This window comes from Schistocerca americana, chromosome 11 (assembly GCF_021461395.2).
Source record: "Schistocerca americana isolate TAMUIC-IGC-003095 chromosome 11, iqSchAmer2.1, whole genome shotgun sequence".
NCBI lineage: Eukaryota > Metazoa > Arthropoda > Insecta > Orthoptera > Acrididae > Schistocerca > Schistocerca americana.
This window is the reverse complement of record NC_060129.1, coordinates 137,533,919-137,558,061: the sequence shown is the minus strand read 5'-3', so window position 1 is coordinate 137,558,061 and position 24,143 is coordinate 137,533,919. Positions and strand designations below refer to the sequence as shown.

The 24,143-nt window shown below is 42.1% G+C and overlaps 1 protein-coding gene across 1 annotated transcript in view; it reads right to left on the bottom strand.

The window, feature by feature from the left end:
• The window catches only part of LOC124553386 (ankyrin-1-like), a 71,230-nt gene extending 53,052 nt beyond the window's left edge, over window positions 1-18,178 (bottom strand). The window contains exon 1 of the mRNA XM_047127256.1: window positions 18,066-18,178. The gene's annotated coding sequence lies outside the window, so the exon portion shown is untranslated. The remainder of the gene's footprint in view (window positions 1-18,065) is intronic.
• Between the last annotated feature and the right edge of the window lie 5,965 nt (window positions 18,179-24,143).

The following is a 24,143-nucleotide window of genomic DNA, read 5'->3' as shown; positions in this document are numbered from 1 at the left end:
CAACTGGGGCCGCACAGACAGCCGAGGCGCGCGGCCGCCCCAATCCAGCTCTGACGTCACGGGGCGGCGTTGCCAGCTCGGCCCGCGGCAGGCGAGGGACGGCTGCAGCAGAGCCAGCGGGGCGTCTACGTCGGTGTCGGCACTGCCGGGCTGCCTGCCTCCATCCCTCCCCCTCGCACCGCGCTATACAGCTGGCAGCACACACCCCCTTCGCATGGCGTTCCAAACACCGACTTTCTTATATCGACTTCCCGATACCGCTTCTGGGTGGTTATATAAAGCCTTAAAAATCGATTTTTGGAAACCGCTTCTAGTTGCCTGTTTTCCAATTCCGCAATCGATTTTCGCTTCCAAGTAAACGCATACGGTTTTCAAACATGCTTGGGCTGAGAGGTTTCTTCTTATTTTTAAAAACTTTCAGGTAATATGGACGGAGTGGCTTTTTGTACGGTAAAGGACAAGTAGAAATATTAGACCAACTATTTACACCTCGTCTACGCGCATAGGAACAGCAGTTGCACAGACTGGTGCCATATTTAACTGGGCAGCAAATGCGTTTCAGGCCTTAACATGTAACCACGAGACCGAAAAGCAGTTTGCGAAATTCGGTTTTCGTCTTTCCGATGAGGTGTCGCATGTAGAAGCCATTTTAAGGCATGTACACACCAGGACCTAGGCTAGCGTCACCAGAAGCCCCGTCTTTAATGGGAATGGCCATTTTTTCGTTCTGTGTCCCGCTGACTATCCAATGGGAGGCAAAATGCCCCGGCTTTTTCGTAATCAGAAGTGACATTTTGTTTCATTTTGTGTTTTTAATTATTTCTACGTCAATTTCGCATGACAGACTTTTAACATTTTCGTGAGTCTTGCTTTGTCTAGAATTCAAAGATGGAATACAGAAGCTGTATTTTGGTCACAGGATGAGGACAGGTGTGGACAGAAGATTTCCCGTCATCACGCTCGGTGAAAGTGACTCAAGCGTGAGCTTCGCGATTCGTATCCATCACTTACTACTGCAGAAATAACGGACGGATGTAACAAGTTTTCGTTAAAGAACGTTACAGGGCTATCAACGTGCAATTCTACTTGCAGTTACGAACTAGCTATTCACTGGTAGATGACATACAGTTGCAGAAGATGTGACCGACACGATGTCTTCGGACTGTTTGAGAGAACAATGAGAAGCAGGCGGCAGTTTCAACACTAGATTCGGCAAACTTGCTTCGGTGCGCTCCAATCTCTGTTGTCCGTTGTGTGAAACTAGCTTGAGCCCGTTAAAACGGGGAAACGAAACTCGTCTTGCTCTAAAACCATGGAAGACAAGTTCGCTTTTTTGAAGGAAACCACGACTATACGAAAGTAAAATGTGCTGCGACGTTCAGTTTTTTCCACTGAACAAACATGGAGGGCTTGCCGATATAACGCATCACACGAAGAAAAAGATGTACCCGTGAGCAGTTTCTTCGGGAACAGACAGTGTAACTTCTTGCTCTGTTAGTAAAAAATGGCTCTGAGCACTATGGGACTTAACATCTATGGTCATCAGTCCCCTAGAACTACTTAAACCTAACTAACCTAACGACAGCACACAACACCCAGCCATCACGAGGCAGAGAAAATCCCTGACCCCGCCGGGAATCGAACCCGGGAACCCGGGCGTGGGAAGCGAGAACGCTACCGCACGACCACGAGATGCGGGCGCTCTGTTAGTACGAATGAACTACAAACAGAGGAAGATGAAAGTATCGCTACCGCGAAACACACACGTTCTTTCCGTTAAAGGACTGCATGGTTCTTGTGATCCGAGAGCTGTTTCAGAAGAAACATGTTCTAGGACAAAATGCGAGTCCATCTCAGTGAACGTTTTATGGCCTTACGCAGTGCGTTGAGTCAGGATTTGAAGATGCAAAGTATCTGCCTGTGATGGCTGATGATGCATCAAATGACAAAACCTGAAAGCTGGTACCGATTCTAGCTCGATAATTCACTCGTGCAGAAAGTTGGTCAGCGCAACATAATCTCCCTTATGAACAATGGCGGAGAAGCGGTAGCATTATTAGCTAGCTGTAGTCTGGGTATTTTAAAAAAGAAAAATATAGTTTACGAGATTGCCACATTTTGTGCATATAATTGTAATTTCAACGTTGGTAGGCACAAGATAGCAGGAACAAACAATGTTTATTGCAAACTGAACAGCGTTCTCTAGATGAGCACTGAAGGCATCCGTTGTGCTGTCCACGTGGTACAGAGCGGAGGTTGAGTGCAGAAATTCTCCCCACTCACACAGAAACAACAGCGAATTAAGTTTTTCCAGTATTTTCACATTTACACTCAGCTTGTGGAGAAACTGAAATCCTTCTGTGATTTCGTTGATGCTGAATACAAACAAGTTCTAGGTAGTATTAACACTAGATGGTTGTCATTGTTGCCGCGAGTTGCAAGACTTATTGATCTGTATAAACCTCTGAAACCTTATCTTCTGTCTCAGGATAGGTGTCTTACATTGGAGCAAATTTTGTGAGAACCCACAGACACGTCTTTGCCTTCATTTCACACAAAGCTAATGAAAATCTTTTCAGATTCAATCCAAAAGTTTGAAAGAACCACGATTTCAGTTACACATTCAGCTGAAGAGGTAGAGCTGCTTAAAGAAAAAAAATCGGTGACAGGAAATTTGGTAAACTTCCAACTTCAGTTGGTTTGTCGATTTTTAATTAACTTGGTAAAGGAAGGCATTTTCAGTCCGGTATGAGCTAGTTATCAATTTATTTTATGACACTTTTGTGACTTATTTAGAGAAGGGAAGTTGTGTGTTTCATCCTCTGAAATCGTTTCATTGGGTAACACTGAAAATTTCCGTTTCTTGGGCTTAACTGTTAAATTGTCTGAAATTCCTAAGACAGTAGACTGATGTGCAACATTTCAGTTGAGACAGGATGCCTGAACAACATTGTATCCCAGAAACTTGAGGAATGGGAAAAAGCTAATTTGGAAACTCTTGAGAGATGGTGTGATGTATTCCATACACTTTAAAGTACAGGTACTTTATGTAAAAATATAGAGATGCATGTGAGGTTTGGTCGTGCTTCACCAGGCACAAATGCTGTTGTGGAATGAGTATTTTCAACTGTGAATTCGTTTTGAATTTTTAAGAAAAACCGTTTAACGACGAACTATTGAAGCAACTGTAATAGTTAAGACTCGTTATCAAGATCTTACCTACAAGGATTTCTGCAATCTGCTACTAACCTAGTCAAAGCTTTCGAAAGCTGTTAGGTCTTCTGATAAGTACCAAGTTACTAGCAGTGCACGCCGTACAGTAGCTAAACGGTTTGCGTATTTTTGATGTCTATATTATCGTTCATTTGTCAGAAATCGTTCTTTCAGCTTCTCAGTATTTTCAATCGTAATCAGTTCCTGGAAAAAGCAATGAATCATCATATAAGGCAGTGGCATTACAAGCATGTTTTGAAGTGCATTGTTTGAATGTGTCTGTGTATGAAGTTTAGTTTTTATGTATGTTAGTAAAGCAATGCAGTCATATATGCAGAATACTATATATATATATATATATATATATATATATATATATATATATATATATATATATATATATATAGTTACGAAACTTTATTCGTACTTCACCCTTCTTTTCCTGTTGATGCTTTGTATAAAAACGGCAATTCAGAAAAAGTTTATTAACTCTAGAAAGATCATCGCCGGTAAAACGAACCCATTTGCTTCTGAAAGAACTCCCAGTAACTAATCAAACTACTTTAAGAATGTCCTAATACTTGTGAAAGGATTCCACTGTGATCCGACGCCAAACTTCACTGTCTCGACTTCAAAGAATGTCATTTCACTATCGTCAGATGTCTGAGTTCCACTCATCTACCACTAACAGACTGCCTCAGTTTGCACGTGTAGCTGTAAATACGCCATTATCTTCCGGTGGACGCAATGAATACAAATGTCAAGGTTGATTGACAACATAGGAAATCCAAGTAGGGGAATTCCAGAGACACTTCGGTGAGAAAAAAATGGTAGGAGTTTTGTAAGTGGAAAGTACACTTACGGAAACGCTCAATGTTCCAGATACGGAACCTGCACAGAAGCCTTGAGCGAATGATAAATACATACAGGCAGACCACTTAAACTGGAATCATTAAAAATTTTAGGAATCCAAAGTACTTGCGAGTTGAAACGAGGAACGAAATTAGATAATTCCGACAGAGAAAATGGGAGCTCAACTTGGAATCGAACAATTGTGGATGAATAGCCGGCTCAAGAAAGTGCAGAAGAAATCTACAGCAGAATTCCTGCGTCTGTGATGAAACGAAAATTAAGATGCACTGCGATGAAAAAACAGAAGAAAATGAGAACGAGAATGGCCCGAAACTACGAAAGACGCAATGATAATACGATGCTAAACAGCACCTTCTACATCCGCTTCTGCATCTATATACTCTGCAAACGACCGTGGCAGAGAGTACGTCCCACTGCACCAGTTATTAATGGTTGTTCCTGTTCCATTCACGAATGGAGAGAATGACTGAATGCCTTTGTATGTGTAGTAATTATTCTAATCTTACCTTCACGATCTCTATGTGAGCGATACGTAGGGGGATGTAGTATAGTCATAGCATCACCATCTAAAGCAGCTTCTTGAAACTTTAACAGACTTTCCGGGATAGACTTTACAAGTCTGGAAGTTCAGTTCATTGCGAAACTCTGTTACACTCCCACGGGTGAGAGAAACCTGTGACCATTGGTGCTGCCCTCCAGTGTATACGTTCAGAGTCCCTTGTTAGTGCTATTTGGTGCGGGTCCCACACACTTGAGCAAAATCTGGAACCGGTGGTACGAGTGGTTTGTAAGCAAAGTCCACCGTACGCTGACCGCTCTTCCCCAGTATTCTACCAGTAAACGGAAGTCTGTCACCTGCTTTACCTACAACTAAGCGTATTCCATCTCATACCAGGTACTTTTTATGTGTCGGCCGATTCCAGCAGTGACTCGATATTATAGTCATAGAATACTACTTTTTTCGATTTCTGGAGGCACATTTTTACATTTATGAACATTTAAATCAAGTTGCCGTCTTTCCACCGCTACGAAATCTTATCAAGATCTGACTGAATATTTATGCAGCTTCTTTCAGACAATACATCATAGATAACTGGATCATCTGAAAAAGTTTGAGGTTACTATTAATATTTCGTCTTCCGCAGAGATAGCGATGTGGTCTGACCTTGCAACTGTGTTAAGGGCAACCTACAGTTCACAGGAGTTTCTGCAAACGCGACGTCATTTTGAAGACAGAAGTTCTGCATCCGTGTGGATCGGGCTGTGGATAAGGGAGAGATTAAAGTGTTGGCAACAATTAGCTCCGACACATTGAAAAAGTTGTGGCAACTGCTTTTGCTAATACGCCTTCATCAACACCAAAAGTGAGACTACTTACTGATTCACAAGCGAAAAGAATCTGCACCTAGTCAGCAGAGACTCCAGTAACGTGCTCATTAAAGCGTCTCAACAAAATATATTGACTTGAGTGAAGTATTTGACACCGTCCAGCTCTGCCGCTTGGTGGAAAAAATACCAGCTTACTCAATATCGGACCAGATGTGACTCGATCACGAACGAAGTGGCTTACAAGGCGCTTGTTCAACCGATTCTTGGTGGTGTTCACCAACCTGGGATCCTTAACAGGTAGTACTGATAAGAGAGATGATCCGAGAAAGAGCTTCACGTTTCGTCATAGGATCGTTTAGTCGCCGCGAGAGCGTTACAGAGGTGCACAACTAATCCAACAGTAGGTATTTCACAAGAGGCGTTATGCTTCGTTGAATGATTTAATATTTAAATTGACAGAGAGCGCTTTCCGGGAAGAGTCGATCAAGATATTACTTCCTCCTACGTACAGCCACATCTCGTGAAATGACCACGGCGAGAAAATTCTAGACATCAGAGCTGATACAGACACACACCGACAACCAATCTTCCCACGCGCCATTCGTGAGTGGAACTAGGAATGGGGGAGCGGGTGAATTAGTGGTATCAGAAGTACCCTCGGCCACACACCGTTAGGTTGCTTGTCGGATATTGCTGTAGGTGTGTGTAGAAACCCGCCTGCTTGGACAACTTTCCACGATGCTTAGTCAGGAGATTTGAGTAGACTGCTCCTGTGACGGTGTTCCCTTTTACAAGCATAATCTGTCAACACACCGCCTTGGCAGACCCTCCCTCAATTCTCCCCCAACCATAAAAAAAAAACACCAGCACCTTGCCCAGTGCTGGCTCTTCACCTTTTTCGGCGGTAATGAAGTCAATCTTTTCCACTGCTTACTCGCTGTTCCCCTTTGTCTTGGGATGTTTAGGTGGCTAAAGAAGTTGTTACGACCAGAAGAAACTACAGTCGTTCAGTCATAGCTGTAGGCTCTTTGATTACAGTGGGAGATGTATGCTTGAAACTACGACATATGGAACATTAGTTCACTTTATTACAAGAATGATAAGATTTACTTAACGTTATACAGTCCTTTGCCACACGGATGATCCGAATATTTATGACTGTCTTCGAACAATAAAGCATCACTTGATCACACAATTACAAACCGATCCCTTACAGTATAAGTACAACACTTACAAAACAGTTCCGTCTGAGACTTTAATAGCACTCTTGTCCTAACTAGATGAGGACTGCTTCATCGCAGGTCACTAACTGAGCAGAGCGAGTCCTTGTTTGGCTCAATACCGACCTCTGTGTGGTGGCGCTGCAGTGCTTAGAGGCGGGGCGTGTTCTTAGGAGCCTCTCTCATTTGTCATTACGGATTGCAGCAAGACATCGCTCATGTCTGTGGTATCAACACGCTTTGCCGATTTTGGTGTGGATCGCGATCTTCGGACGATAAAGAAGAAGTCACCTGTATTGGCCTGACATAGCCACAATATTTCCACCGATGGCTCTGAAAGCTGATGTGTGGAGTTGGTCCGTTGTCAGAAAAGGCGGGCAGCCATTCTAACAGTCGAAGTAAACCATCAGCTCGTTTACATTGTGTCCAGTGAGTAATGCCGTTTCGAAACACTGACACCAGCTAGCACATCTCGAAAACACGTCACTATCGGTAACATTTGTTGTAGTAAAATGAAGAAAAGCGTAATTTTAGTGGTTGAAGATGTACTTTAATCTGAGACGTTTATCTGGGAATGACGTGGCCTAGAAAAACTAGCTCGTAAATTGTCTTTTGTACACATTAAATATGGCTACATTTTATGTATAGCTGAGACCATGCTACCTCTTTATTCTGTTGCAAATGGGTCCGTCAGTTCTACGCTTTTTATTTTGAACGGTAATTTGCTTTGCCAGATGATCAACGTGTGAATATTTATTCGCATTTGCGAGTTTCACACTTAATATGTAGATATGAAAATTATTGACAATGACAACCCAGACCTGATACGCACACCTCCAGACAGAGGGAACTGATACGCACACCTCCAGACAGAAGGAACTACTGTATGTACAAAATAATATTTAAGGACTAACTGCAATTAACTTAATAAAGAAGTCCCAGAACCTTTACAAACGTGAAGGTGAGATGGTAGGACGCGAGTCACCTCCGTAGCTACCCTCTGCTCTGTAACTCAACGCTTACAACCGCTGCCTCACAATCAACTGCTGGAAGATCAGCCCCCGCACCGTAAACTGAATGTAATGAAGGCTTTAGCAGCCGATACGTCCTTATATGACGTCTGATAACACATCAGAAAGAACGTCTCGTGTTTTAAAAAATCTTCCATGTAGAGTTGCCCTGAAACGGTGTGGTTTCATAATACGGAATTTAGGACCTCCTATCCAGTAGCAGCCATGACAAATGATTACGTTTTTTTATGGATAAATAATTATAACAGTCACGTGCAAATGTCTTCAACTCACGGGGTAACAGTGTGATAAGTTTCTTTTTTTAACCATTCTTGACGGCCCACATAAAGTCTTGTCTTCCGCCATTTCCTTTTTTTGTCTTCACAGGAACACAGCCGACCAATCGAGCAGAACCGTTGTTCCAGCTCCTAGTACTGGAGACGCTGTCCAATGCTCGTACTGCATGCCTGGACTGCACACTTGCGAAGGGCGTTTCAGTTTTCCAATACCTATGTACCCTAAAATGTATCACAGAGTTTCGTGGTGTGCAATTTAATAAATAATGACTCCGAAATGCACCACTTACGCTTCGCGGAAACTGAATATAACCTGGCGTCTACTACGACTGCTGTTTCCCACCAAACACAAAACGACACAACTGAAGTCATGAGAAAAGTTACTGACTTCTAAATGACGGGAAAATTCTCCGTACAACTTCGTATGCATTACGTAGCTAAAAATGAAATTTCCATCCGGATGACAAATTTATTACTGTCTTCATCTGCATACTGACGAGTGAACCATCATTTGAATTCTGAGTTCCGTATAACACTTTACAGGTTTGCATCAGAAGATCACGTGATCAGAAATACCTAAAGAGTGAATAGTAAAGATATTGTTTTCCGACGCAGACTGAATGCACATTTAACACTACATGACTAATCTTGCTGCACGAATTTCGTGAAAGGAAATACGGACCAGTACTCTACGAGATGTGTCCACACTAGGAATAAGAAAACACCGCACCTGTTGCTACCGCTGCCCATCTTCTTTGACCGACGACGAAAATGCCGGATAAACCACTCACGAAAACGCAGTATGCGCAAAATACGTGTAGTAACAAGGACTATTTAGTTTGTTTCCATCACAGCACATTCATACACTTCACCAAATCACAAACTCTCCCGTTTCAGTCTCAGCTGCAGAATAATGTCAGCACACCCTACCTTCCAAACAACAATGTGGGAGGGAAACAAACGTCAGTGCTGTGTTCTGCCTCTGTGCTGGGAGTAGAGAGAGAGTCCCGTGAAGCTACGGCACAGGTCAAAGCCAGTGTGTGGCATCTGCAGGACACTCGGCGGTGAGTCTTGTTTTACGGTACGTGGTTGTGCCCTAGCAGTTTTAAGATTTTAATTTGGAAGGCATAATATATACGGCAAAGTGCGTTGAATGTATTGCAAGTCTGGACATCGGAATATACTCCGTTCATCACATTAAACTTCATGTAAACATTACACTATGCACTCTTCCGCGTTTCCTGGAACCTCTTTGGATTTAGTTTCAGGTGGAGCAGATACCAAGCGGTCACAAGTGCAATCAAGTACGATGATGAGGTTTCGTTTTATGCTGTGCGTATCAACTTGTGCTGTAATACGGGACAACAGCTTTACCGGCGCGTTTAGCTTTGACAGCCCTGGCCGGGCAAGTGGTCCAGCTAACGTGCACTGGTGTGAGCAGTGGCGGTTCAGACGTAAACAGAGACGAGCAGAGGACAATACAGCTTTGGATGTGAATTTTTAAACAGAAGGAAATAATATATGGCAAAACTCAGGCGATTTTCTCTTTACGTGACCGGACGGAAAATATAACATGCCATCGTTATTAGCGAACATAGTATTTTAATTAAAAGCAGGAGTGATGAAAATTCGTGACTAACGAGGGTAATTTTTCCACATGAGCTGCGTGTGGCGTAAAAGCGCAGTTTAGTAGCGCAATGTAGTAAAATACGTAAGCCACTGAAGGTATCGGAGTCAGTTGTCTGGTCATCTCTGAACTCCTTCCACATCGGACACCGCTGAACACACTTCAGTACAGCTAGGTTGATAACGAGTCTATCAGAGACAGAACCCCAAGCCAGAAAAGTGTCCACATTTCCTCCTCCTACTCTTTCGTGACGTGCTGTTCTGCAGTTCGCCATCGTTAGGCAGCGACGTGTCACAAAGTTTCGCGCATTAGTTGCAGTACGTTTGACAGCGTAATGTCTTGTTATTTCTCGCGACAAATCCCATAACTTGGCTCCATATCAATTCTGTCGGGTTCAGACTGCAGTGTTACGACCACAACTCTAAAAATAATCCATTTGTACAGCGTGCTCGACGCCATCAAAATTGTCTTCCATCTTTCTGCGACATTTATCGCTCTGGCTCTTGTGAGACCACATCTGTCCTACAAAACAATGGGCATATTCAAACAGAGTACTTTTCAATTTTTTCCAAAAAATTTAATCACGTAATATTTTATCTTCAACGATATTTTGCAATCTTTTATAATATATCTGTAATTAAGAATGTATACTTGCAATGAAAACCAGAAATTTTCGTGTGATATGTAATTGTAAACTACAAGATGTGCATTTTTCTTAAAATTGGTGACGAACAAGTTAATTGCCATATATGGCTCAAAACCATATCAACCAAAACAACTAAAAATAAACGCAAAATATATCTATTTAAAACAGCAGATAAAAATTCTGCTTGATGCCTTCCTAAGAGAGTCTCCATTCCTCCCAAGCTAATTATGTAAGTGTAGACCAGATATGGTTCAAATTCAAAGATACAGTATCGACAGCAATAGATCCATATCGTCTAAGTTAATAAGAGACGGGACTTATGCATCATGGTACACAAAACACATCAGAACACTGTTGCAGAAGCAACGAAAAAAGCAAGCCAAATTCAGAAGAACGCAGAAGCCCCAAAACTTGCTAAGTTTCACGGAAGCTCGAAATTTAGTGCGGACGTCTATGCGAGATGCTTTTAATAGTTTCCACAATGAAATATTGTCTCAAAATATGGTATAAAACCCAAAGAGAATATGGTCGTATGTAAAGTACACCAGTGGCAAAAAACAGTCAACACCGCGATAGCGATGGAGAAGTTACCGATGATGGTGCCTCTGAAAAACCACAGCAGCTGTTAGCATGAGTGACATAAAAGTAGGTAGCTTAGGTGTTGCGATACAACTCAAATCACTTAAGAAAGGCAGTTCTTCCGGTCCAGATGGTATACCAATCAGGTTCCTTTCAGAGTATGCAGATGCAATGCCGCCTTTCTTGGCAATCACATACAACTGCTCACTTGACGAAAGGTTTGTTCCTAAAGACTGGAAAGTAGCACAGGTCACACCAATACTCAAGGAAGGAAATAGGAGTAATCCATTTAATTACAGACCCATATCACTGACCTCAATTTGCAGGAGGATTCTGGAGCACATACTGTACTTTAACATTATGAATCACTTTGAAGAAAATGACTTATTGATACATAATCAACACGGATTCAGAAAATATCGTTCTTGTGCAACACAGCTAGCTATTTATTCCCATGTAGTAATGAGTGCTGTCCACAAGGGATCTCAGATCGATTCGATATTCCTAGATTTCCATAAGGTTTTCGATACCGTTCCTCACAAGCGACTATTAATCAAATTGCGTGCATATGGAGTATCGTCTCAGTTGTGTGACTGGATTCGTGATTTCCTCTCAGAGAGGGGTCACAGTTCTTACTGATAGACGGTAAATCATCGACTAGAACAGAAGTGATATCAGCCGTTCCGCAAGGTAGTGTCACAGGCCCTCTGCTGTTCCTGATTTACCTAAATGATCTAGGAGATATCTGGGCAGCCCCCTTAGATTGTTTGCAGATGACGCTGTAATTTACAGTCTAGTAAAGTCATCAGACGATCAATTCCAACTACAAAATGACCTAGAGAGAATTTCTGTATGGTGCGAAAAGTGGCAGTTGGTACTAACAAGGGAACCTCCCCATCGCACCCCCCTCAGATTTAGTTATAAGTTGGCACAGTGGATAGGCCTTGAAAAACTGAACACAGATCAATTGAGAAAACAGGAAGAAGTTGTGTGGAACTGTGAAAAAATAAGCAAAATATACAAACTGAGTAGTTCATGGGAAGATATGCAACATCAAGGACACTAGGAACGCAGGAGCGCCGTGGTCTCGTGGTAACGTGGGCAGCTGCGGAATGGAACGTCCCTGGTTCAAATCTTCCGTCGAGTGAAAAATTTTAACTTTTTATTTTCGGTTTATGTGACAAACTCTTATATTTTCATCACTTTTTTGGGAGTGGTTATCACATCCACAAGAAAACCTAAATCGGGCAAGGTAGAAGAATCTTTTTACCCATTCGCCAAGTGTACAAGTTAGGTGGGTCGAAAACATATTCCTGTCATGTGACGCACATGCCGTCACCAGTGTCGTATAGAATATATCAGATGTGTTTTCCTGTGGAGGAATCGGTTGACCTATGACCTTGCGATCAAATGTTTTCGGTTCCCATTGGAGAGGCACGTCCTTTCGTCTACTAATCGCACGGTTTTGCGATGCGGTCGCAAAACACAGACACTAAACTTATTACAGTGAACAGAGATGTCAATGAACGAACGGACAGATAATAACTATGCAAAAATAAAGAAAGTAACATTTTCACTCGAGAGAAGACTTTAACCAAGGACCTCTCGTTCAGCAGCTGCTCACGCTACCACGGGACCACAGCGCTCCTGAGCTCATGTTCTCCATGATGTTTCCTATGTGGTCCATGGACTACTCAGTTTGTACATTTTGCTTATTTTTTCACAGTTCCACACAACTTCTTCCTGTTTTCTCGATCTGTGTTCAGTTTATCAAGGCCTATCCACTGTGCCAACTTATAACTAAATCTGAGGGGGGTGCGATGGGGAGGTTCCCTTGTAAGCAAAGAAAAGTGCGAGGTCATCCACATGGGTACTAAAAGAAATCCGAGTAATTTTGGGTATATGATAAATCGCACAAATCTTAGGGCTGTCAATTCGACTAAATACCTAGGAATTACAATTACGAGCAACTTAAATTGGAAATATCACATAGATAATATTGTGGGGAAGGCGAAACAAAGACTGCGCTTTGTTGGCAGAACAGGTCACACTAAAGAGACAGCCTACATCACACTTGTCCATCCTCTGCTGGAATATTGCTGCGCGGTATAGGATCCTTACCAGGTAGGCTTGACGGAGGACATCGAAAAAGTTGAAGAAAGGGCAGCCCATTTCGTGTTATCGCGAAACAAGGCTGAGAGTGTAACTGATATGATACGCGAGTTGGGCTGAGAGTCACTGAATCAAAGGCAGTCTTGATTGAGGAGAGATCTATTTACAATATTTCAATCTCCAACTTTCTCTCCCGAATGTGTAAATATTTTGTCGACACCCAACTACATAGGAAGAAATGATCATGATATTAAAATAAGAGAAATCAGAGCTCGAACGGAAAGATATAGGTGTTCCTTTTTCCCACGCGCCATTCGAGAGTGGAATGGTTTAGTATTAGTATGAAAATGGTTCGATAAACCCTCTGCCAGGCACTTAAGTGTGAATTGCAGAGTAACCATATAGATGTATATGTACATGTGATGAGTTTCATATTTAAATGCTTTAGGTATTCAAACCTAACAAAGAAAATTTCGCACCACGTGGAGTGTAGAGCCACCGCCCGCCGGCACACACGATGGTCAGTCTACGACCCTGTATCACGCCACGCATGTAGTTAACACCTCCCTTATTTCTGATACATGGTCCTACTCGAAAAAAAGTCAAAAGCTGATTTTTGTCTGTAATCTTGTGAAGAACATTAACTACTTGTTTCTCGCCATTAACGGTGTTCCACGTCCGTGTTTCACTACGAAGCAGGAAGCAGTGTCGTCCATTTTCGCGGTACGTATGAACAGCGAGACAATCAGAGCACACGTACTGGTTACAGAGACTGTGACTGTACACAATTTAAGATAAAAGTTACGTAGGTAAAGTACGATTAAGATAGACGTTGATGGCTGTTAATACGTCAGAATGTCTGAAAGGTTCTTCCACACTGACATAGTAATAAGCTCTCGAACACTTAAGTTGGACCTACTTCCGAGAGCGGAGCACCACCAGTGGTAAGAGAGCTACGGCTGCAGACCTGTCATCGCGCTTGCGTTTGTTTACATCTGGTTTGCTCTTATGATGAAGTACATGCTAGATACGAACCCCGTAGCCCCACCCTTTATTTCGCATTCACGTTCAGTGTCCTACCCGTCTCACAGCCATACCACCTTACTCCACACCAACCTACCTCTCGCTGTGCTACGGAGTACTGAAATCTTGTTCCCAACAAATAAGTAGGAGTCTCAGCCAGATATGTATTTTTCCTCATAGACTGAAATACTCTGTTGTTCAAAAACTGCGTAAAAATGAGGGGGCGACAGAAGCGTCCGATCCCACGCGTCGGCTTTGACCCGTGACGTAAGGGTGTTGTGTGTCACGTCACGACGGCGCGGAGTTTGGTTTGGAGTGTGGCGTGTTTGTAGATGTCGTCGTGTCGTGGTTTGTTGTGCTCTGGTGGTATGTTCAGGGTTTTCGTTCGTGTGCTGTAATGGGCTCAGTTTGCTTTTGTTCATTATCCAGAATTGTTAGTGTGTCGGCTGTGTTTGTAGTGGAATTCGTTTCAGTGAGTTAAAGATTTTGTGTGAAGGTTAATTTAGTGTTCGCTGTACATCGTATGGTAATTTTAGTAAAATTAATCGGTTGTTTTTGTTCAGGAATGGATATGACGGACAAAATTAACAGTGCGCAGGTCAAGGGAGGTGTTCGATCCCAATGTGTGGCTGTGTATGTTGGTATTGGTATCGGGAGATGTTTTTGAGCTATATAGGCCAAGGAAAGGGTTTGATCCTAATTTATGGGATCGGGAGCTGCTGTTGAGCTATATAGGTCAAGGGAAGTGTCCGATTCCAGATCATATTGTGTTTAGTGGTATTTGGGAAGTTTTGTGATGTCTGTTTTTTTCGTCGTTTTGTGTTTTGTATGGGGGTGGGCGTCCAAATTAGTTTATATTTAGTTTGCCCCCACCCAAAAACACCCCATTTCCCGCACTTGTCCCGTTAGTGTCATTAGGCTTTTTGTGGAAAGTGTGTGTGTTTGTTTTTCGATGTATTTTCGCCCTCATAATGTGTACGTAACGACTTTACATGCGCCATATTGGAATCGTGGTTTACGGTCGTTTCCGCCATATTTGGAACGTCAAAGCAGATGGGCGGGATCGGACGCTTCCGTATTTCCAAAATGGGGATGGGTCTGACGCTAACAACTACCAGCCAGTCTCACTTCTAATAGCTTTATTCAAAAGTCTTGAAAAAGTAATGTATTCAGGAGTAGCATCACGTACCTGTAAAAATGAAGTACTAACAAAATGTCAGTTTGGTTTTCAGAAAGGCTTTTCAAGAGAAAATGCTATAAATATGCTTTCACTGATCAAATAGTAAATGCACTGAATAACCAAACATTACCCATTAGGATATTTTGTCACCTCTCAAAGGCTTTTGATGGTGTGAATCACGAATTTCTTCTGCACAAGCTTAAGTACTGTGGCATGAGTGGGACAGTGCACAAATGGTTTAATTCATATTTAACTGGAAGAATGCAGAAGGCTGAAATTAGCACTACAGATTGTCTGCAAAAATGGTGTCCCAGACAGTTCAGTCTTGGGTCCCTTACTGTTCTCGATATATATTAATGACTCGTCACTCTATATTCATGAAGATGCAAAGCTAGTTCTTTTTGCTAATGATACAAGTACAGTAATCACACCCAAGGAAATTGTAAATAATGTCTTTCACAAAATTACTAAGTGGTTCTCTGCATGTGGACACTCATTAAATTTTAAGAAAAAACAGTGTATACAATTCTGTGCAGTAAATGGCATAAAAACATTGATAAATATAGGCTATGAACGCAAGTCTGTTGCTAAGGCAGGGTATTCAAAATTTCTGGATGTGTACACTGATGAGAAATTGAATTTGAAAAAACATCGATGATCCGCTGAAATAGGTTGAGCTACTTACGCCACTGCGGTTATTGCAAAATATTGGTGATGAACATCATTAAATTAGCCTACTATGCCTATTTTCATTCACTGCTTACACATGGTATCGTATTTGGGGGCAATTCGTCACTAAGAGGAAAAGTATTCATAGCATCAGGCTAACAGCTGGAGCCCACCGAAGATGACCTTGTGAACATTTATCCAATGAACTTGCGATATTCACAGTACCTTCGCAGTACATACATTCATTTATGACATTTGTCAATGACCCACCCCAGTTCGAAAATAACAGCAAAGTGCATAGCTACAACACTAGAAGAAACCATTATCTTCACTACTCTGGATTAAATCTCACTTTGTCACAAAAAGGTGTGAATTATGTTGCCACAAAAGTATTTGGTCATTTACCAAATAGCATTAAAAATCCGGCAGATATCTAACCAACATTTAAAAGAAAATAAAAGTATTCCTGAATGACAACTCCTACTCAATAGATGAATTTTTAAACATGAAGTATTAACTATAAAAATATTTACTATTTTGTGCAAAGAAAACTTGTGTTCAAGTGACACATCCCACATCATTACGAAATGTATTAATGCTCTATGCAACAAGGATCAATGTATGTATGTATGTATGCAGACCAATTTGTCAACACAACCCATATTTCAGGGAGGTGGCTATCGTATCAGCCCCTCTTTGTGGAAGTTTGTCTACAACCACCTGCATTGCTATTTTTCATTTACTTACACAAAAGACGATGAAATTACTCTTAACGTATTAATGTCAAGAGATCCGCTTGCTATGATATAAACTGTGTATTCCTTTCTCTACGCAACAGCAACACACTTTATACTGTAGGCAACTACAGGTGTAACAATGTGTTCTTCTTGAAGCCACAACAGTTTAATAATTCTTTGTTTGTCGTAATAAAGTATTACTCAGAAGCACCCGTTTGGTTTGACAAGAACATGTATGTGAATCTTCAGTTTCTCCCAACTTATTTTTTGATGGAACAGTCCACAGGTGAACTGCCTGTTCGTAGTGTCCAGCGTGCACGCTATGAACCGAAAGTACAGCTATGGACTGTTCCATCAAGAATATATGTAATAGTTGAGTTCTGCAGCGAGATTTGTAGCTGATACTCTGTATCTTGATATCGTTCTGAGCATTGACAAACACTTATCAGAAGAGATTCTGAGGATGGCTGGTTTTACTGCCAAAGTGTTTCAGTACTGGTCCTTTACGTGGGATACTGCTTCACTCGTCCAGATACCCCCTTATCAGAAAACCGACTACTATTTTGGTAAGTGTACGGCACAGTCACTGCCTGTAGATGCACGATTATTAATTAAAGTGAAGACTAAGCCCCTAACGCCGGGAATTTTGACAACTTTTCTAGCAAGAGGATCAATTTTAGGTCAACGTAATAATTCATTCATTTCTGCACTTACACGTATAGAACAAAGACGAAATGGAGGGTAACATTATATGTCTTACTGACTACCCAACGGACTACCTTGTCACCAAAAACATTTCTCTAGAAAAGTGAAGATATCGAAATTCAATGGAACAGCGTTCTGTACTAAAACACATTTGCGTGACTTAACGTGCTGACGATTGCTAATGCAGGACTGGGTGAAAGACGCGAACAGATTAGTTGTACTAAATTCGGCAGTTTTCGTGGAGCCGACTGCTTCGGGAAATATCTGATTCAATGCTCCACTATGGAACTGTCAAAATGCGTCTAGCTTGGTTTGATTTCAAACCATTAGGAATAGGATCAGACTGTCCCAAGGTCTACGCAGTATCCTGACGTAAAGTAATTGTTTAATTCCTCAAGAGTCGAAGTCGCCATAGCATCTTATCTACTTGCAGAAGCAGTGTTCCGTCATTCTGTTCCGTTATTCCTAACACGCACAATAATCCTTTTATGGATCACACGTGTACAAATACGAACCTATATTTCGGGGGAAAAAAATTCAACAAAATGGCGCGAATACGAGTACAAATCTCGTCCGAGCCTATGCTTTTCACTCATGCCTAAAGTCCGTAGAACAGCAGAATTAATAGGAATGTCGGTAGGACTTTAAAGTAACAAGATTTGTAATACGAAATTCGTTAGTATTCTGAGAGCGTAATAAACGAACGCGGTTTGCTTTATACGCTGTAGTCTCCATAGTGAACCTAAATGAGACCTTACAGCTACCGTGACTTTGGAAAAACAAACCAAATGAAAACAAAGAAAATAATTCAACACTACAGGAACGCATGAAAACAGTCGTCCTTACCTTATTAAGGGTGTGGGTGTAGCAGAAGAAATTCTCGGCGCAGAAACAGCAGCACGAAATCCCAACGCAGAACGTCGCACTGGACACGACTCGCTACAAATGCGACAGACGCCTGAAAGCGGCAGGGCTGTGGCACGCAGTCAGTGCTGCCAACGGCTGCGAGGCCGGCAGGTTACCAACTGCAATCTGCTACGGGGGCCTCACACAGCGTGCAGCGCTTCCTGGGACCCCGCGCAGAACATGCGAATGTAATACGAAGACTGTCGTCCTAATTTTGTTATTGCGGACAAGCAGAAAAAAATAAAGTAACATGTTTGTGAAAGTACTTTTAGAGCTATGTAATCCAATTCTACGCTCACTGTGACACTGCTGTGGCCACTGGAGTGCCTCTCAGAAAATTATGCCCGCACCGGGGTAGAGGGAACCAGCGGCTATGAGACGGACGCGCCGAAGCAGTATCTGTTGCCAACACACGGCCGCTGCCCATGCGTCGATTCGATTCATTGCTGCTCGCTGCCTCTCCGCGCCATTTCTACTCATTGCTGTGGATAACAATCAAGCATTAGATCCCACCCGTCAGCAGGTTGTTTCCCACAGAAGGATTTTTTTATTGTCGTCAGTTTAAACATATGCCTGCACTACTTCGCCACTTCACGTGTTGTGTGTGCACTCTGTGTCAAGATACAGTGTTTTTCCCTGTCCTGTGGAGTTCAAAGAGCCAAAAGGGAAACCTTTCATGAAAAGGACAGATTTAAAAGATACGATTCATGTATTCAAAAGATCAAGAAAAAGCTACAACTGAACAGTTTTTGAACTCACAAAAAGGCGCTTCCGGAAAATTTCTCCGACCAACAACGTCAGACAGTGAGACTTAAGCGTGCTTAAAAGGCCATGTCGTTAACAGCAGCCTCTCATCGTGTGGTGCTTCAGATGCAAGTGAGCACAAGCACTGGAACACGGACCCCCAGCTGTCCCACATGCGGGTAGGCCTACTGCTAGCAGTTGTGAAGCAATCACGAATTTGGACCCAGGCACTTCGCCTAATAGCTTAACATCCACAAAGATAAATGAAATTTTACATAAAGGCCCTAATAACATTGTAAGTTTTGAGTATCCTTTAAACGAGAATGGAAGAAATGTTTCAACTCATTTTTAACATAAGAAGTTTACTAAATTGAGAAAAACTATGATCGTAAATGGCTTAAGTATTCGAAACCTACCGACAAAGTTCTTTGTTTTTTTATTGTAAACATATTCGATCTCCTTCAAACAAGCTATCAGGTGATGGACTCTGTGACTGGGTTCATTTAGGAAATCGGCTTCAAGAGCATGAATAATAATTTAACAACATAAACAGTACAAGAAAGTGGGTAGAATCCGAGTTAATTTGAAACAACAAAGTGGTGTTGATCATACTGACCTTGAACTACTGGAAAAAGAGAAAGAACATTAGCGTCAGGTTCTAATATGAATTATACTCACCATCAGGTACCTAGTTCAAAGTAATATTGCCTTAAAGGGAGGCAGCGACAAGCTCTATCAAGGAAATAATGGTAGTTTTCTTGGTTTGATCGAAAGACAGCAGAATTTCACCCCGTTTTGTAGGAACATTAGAAGTGGGTAAAGGCTCAAGTAAGTCATGACCATTTTCTTGGAAAAAAACATTCAAAATGAACTCATAAATCTGCTTGCCAACAAAGTAAAAAACAGCGTTGTTAATTCTGTAATCGAAAGTAAATAATTTTCTGACATGCTTGATTGTACTCCTGATACGTGCCACAAGGAACAAATGACATTGATTGTTAGGTCTCTAAATTTATCAGAAGACGCAGCGACTGTAGAAGAACACTTCCACGACTTCCTGAACGTCACTTCAGCAACAGGAGAAAGTTTGACTGAAACCGTTTTCTCGATACTAGATGAACTAGGACTCGATATTCACGACTGCAGAGGTCAAAGTTATCGAATATGAAAGGTGATGCAAGTGGTGTTCAAGCCAGAATATCAAGGTGCAAACCAAGAGCATTTTATATGCCATGTGCCAGTCACAGTCTTAATCTTGTGTAATCAGATGCGGCGTAATCTACTGCAAAAGCAGTCACATTTTCTGGTGTAATTTAAAGAATATACGTTATTTTCAGTGCGTACACTCAGAGATGGGAAATCTTACTGTACAGGGGGCCAGCTTTAACAGCGATGAATCTTTCAGATTCAAAGTAGGGTGTAGAGTGTAAAAGCTGTTAAAGTGCCAGACGAGAGAAGTCAGAGGCGCCCTTCCTGAGGTGAGCGATGGCGCTGTTGAATCGAAAACAAAGAGCGCAGCTCACTCGTTTGCTGTGGACGATTTGAAAAGCTTCGAGTTTATTGTAGGCGTTGTCGTATAGTATGGCCTTGTCTTTGCCATTAGCGCAACAATTAAGGCAGTTCGAGCAGCAAACGTTGACGTGAAAGTAGCAACTAAATCTCTCGAAAGTCTAGTTACGTTTACTGGGAATTTCCGCGAAGGAGTTTTCGTTAATGTGCAGTTAACAGCGAAAGAGATAACTGAAACTTCGCAGACTTGACCAAAATTTGGAGAAAGGAGAACTGGCAAGAAGGCGAAGCAATTTGATTATGAAGGTGACGATTTGGTTTGCAGAGCTCAACCTTCAGAGGAGACAAATAGGATCGATTTTTTCTACGCTGTCGTTGAGACGGTGTTAAAAAGTTTGAAAGAGAGGTTTCGCCAAATGGCTAAGTATTCCGGAGTACTCGACTTTTTGTTTTCTCTAGACAGTTTAAAATACATACAGGACGAAGAATTGAAAATGCTGTCTAAAAAACTTGAGAAAGAGCTAAGTGTAAATACAAATTGTGAAAGTTCGAAAGACATTGTTGCTCAGAGAAATGGCGCCCTATGACGTGAAAACTCCTACGTTAATACTGAAATACTCGAATGACGCTTCAAACCCGCTTCACGGGATTTACATCGCCCACATAATTTAGCCAGCCGTGCCAGGAACTGTCGCCTCCGCTGAAACAAGCTTTCCACGTTCAGAGCTCGTCAAGAATTATTTCCGAAGCGGCATGTAGGCCATGTTGTCAATAGAACACGGCGTGCTTCCAAAATTGAGTTCTGAAGATACTATTCATGAATTTGCTCTTCAAATAGCGAGGAGAAGATGTTTTGTGTATACCCTTTGTGTTTATAACCTACAACTCAGTTAATTACTTGTGAACACAGAGAGCACAGTCGAGTGATGAAAACATTGAAGCAAAATTTGTGAACCTTACCTGGTTTTGAATTTCATTGAATTGGAAGAATTCCCGTAGCAGTCTTATTATTAACATTTTTGTAATAACCGTAACTATTAAGTTTTCTTCTCCAATTAACTATTTTCCTACAACGACAGTAGGTCCCCTGCGGTAACAGTCTGCTGATGCACTGGTACTGCGTTAATGACGGAAGTTAGAATTCTTTTGAACGTCACGTAGGTGTGTGAGCTGTGTTGCAGGAGGGACTGGGTGGTTGGGGGGGAGGGTGTGGGAGAGCCCCGCGCAGAACTTGGGCACACGTCCCCACGCCGGCTGAGGCCTGCTCACCCACTGCTGGCTCTGGAATTTCCTGTAAGCAGGCTTTCACGCAAACACTACTTTGCCTATTCGCACTACCCTTCTCTGTACGCGTTCAATATTCCCTGTTAGTTCTCTTTGTAATGGATCCCACACACCCGAGCGATAGTCTAGGATGGACCACACGAGTGTTTAGTAAGCTGTCTCTCTTGTAGACTCACCGCATTCATCCAGTGATCTCGTCCACTCTGCCATCTAGTTTACCTACAACTGAGACTATGTGATACTTCCATTTTATATCACCTCAGTGTGCCACACCCAGGTCTTTGTATGAGTTGACTGATTCCAAAAGTGACTCACTAATATTACAACAACCTTAGAATACGACGTTTCAGCGAGTTTTTAAGTGCACAATTTTGTGCGTAATTTCTCTGCCAAACAGACTGAAGTGGATGGCAGGGTGTTCGTCTAGCCACCATCACACGATTTGCCTTACATTTCTTCCCGCTTACAGTAATTTGTCCAAGCCTCTTTTACTTTGAAATCATGTGAACATATGAATAAATATTTGTACAGCTTCTTTCAGACACTCCTTCATTACAGAGAATGTATCATCTGCACAAACTGTAACCTTACTGTTAACATTGCCTCCAAGGTCATTAGCATACGACGTGGACAGCAGTGCATGCAACACACGTCCCTGAGGCGTGTCTCAAGCTACTCCCACACCTGCTGGTAAGTCTCCTTCCGAGATAACATGCTGCGTCCTCCAGATACCTAGACAGACAGACAGGCAGATGGACAGAGACGGGGAAAGTGGGGGGAGGGAGGGAGAGAGGCAGAGCTGGAGACAGAAGCGCCTCATTCGCGTGCAGGGGGCGGCCCCCGCCTCCCCCCCTCGTGGTGGATGTCGCCGCAGTCCGACACACACACTGCCGGCACCCCTTCCCGCTCTCTATACACCCCTGACAGCAGCGCTCCAAGCGGACACTAAGCTATAGTTCTGAATGCGATATACGAGGAATGCGAATAGCATCATTTATATTCATTTGTAACACAGTTTTTCAACAGGGAACGTCTGTAATGCTGTAAAAATCTGCAGTAACTAAAACATTACACCTCATTTTTTTTGTTGAATTTCCTAAGGACCGTGGGAGGTATGAAGTGGTACATTTCGCGACTTTTTACTTACGATTCTCTTGTAAGTAACATATATTTAATGAACGATGTCGTTTTCTTACAAGGGAATCAAAAAGGCTAGTAAACAGCGAAAGACGTGACCTTCAGCAGAAAGACGTCGTATATTTATTCGACGACGTGAAGTTTTGTTCACAACACCTCCAGTCGGATCAATGAACGCGAGACATGGGAAACTTCTATGGAATGCAGTATCTGCGTTACGTAAGGTACCAAATAAGCCAACACAACTGTTGATGAAATGAAAAACACACAAATGTGGTAATAAGACATTAAAAACAATGAAACTTTTTCCAGCACGGATCACACCAATTCCACAATTGTTGCTACATCTCTGCCAAAAACGGGAAGAATCTTACAACAGATTCGGGCTTGAAGCAAAAACAATTACATTGAAAGAAATATTCGTCTATTAGAACATCGATAGAAGTGTGAGAATCTGTGAATCATTGCGCTGCATACAAAATTGTTACGTGTCAAAGAGACTGTCCATCATGACAGGAACAGAGAGCAAACGAGATATATTTTCTCATGCTTCAAATATGTGTTTACGTTCTCTTCCTTTAAGAGGAGCAAGCTGCAGTTATACAAATTATTGCTTCACGAGTAAATTGTAGGTTACGTCACAGAATCACCTCGGTCGGCGCTTTGGCGCGAGTTTTTCAAGCTGGGCGACTGTTATTGGAAAATAGTTTCCAGCTTTCCACAATAACGATCTTTTTATAAAAATTAATATAATTTCTATTTGTTTCGATATTCTGGAGTATAATATTGGTGGAATCAGTGTATCTGCAGCTTTGTCGAACAAATTTATTACAAATTAGATTTTGAATGATACTGTTCAAAGCATCGTGTTCCACAAACCCCAACTTCGCACTCTACACAAAACACACGTGCTTTTCTTCTCGCTTTTTTCCAATTGGCAACACCCACGGCATTTTCGCGTCGGCGCCTGCTTTTACGCGAAAGACTGTGTGTGTTATTCTGGGAGATGTCGTCCCACCAGACGTGTCGGCACCGACGCCCGTCAAGGTTCCATGCTGAGAGGATCAACTGACATCGATACTGCCTCTTTCTGTGAGGTTCATTTGAAACTCAAGTCTTCCGCATTTTACCACCAAGTCGGTTCCTTGCCGTTAATACTAACAGTTCCAATGCAGCCACTGCTTTTAGAAACGAGAAAATGGAACCGCTGATTAATAATATAGAACCTGTCGGTAGACAAAGTATATCCATTGTTAAAACATCGGTGAAGCAAAGACTTTAGACACTAGAGGATATTCACTATATTGTGGCTTAAACACAATGTCTTTTCCACTGCAAGTTACA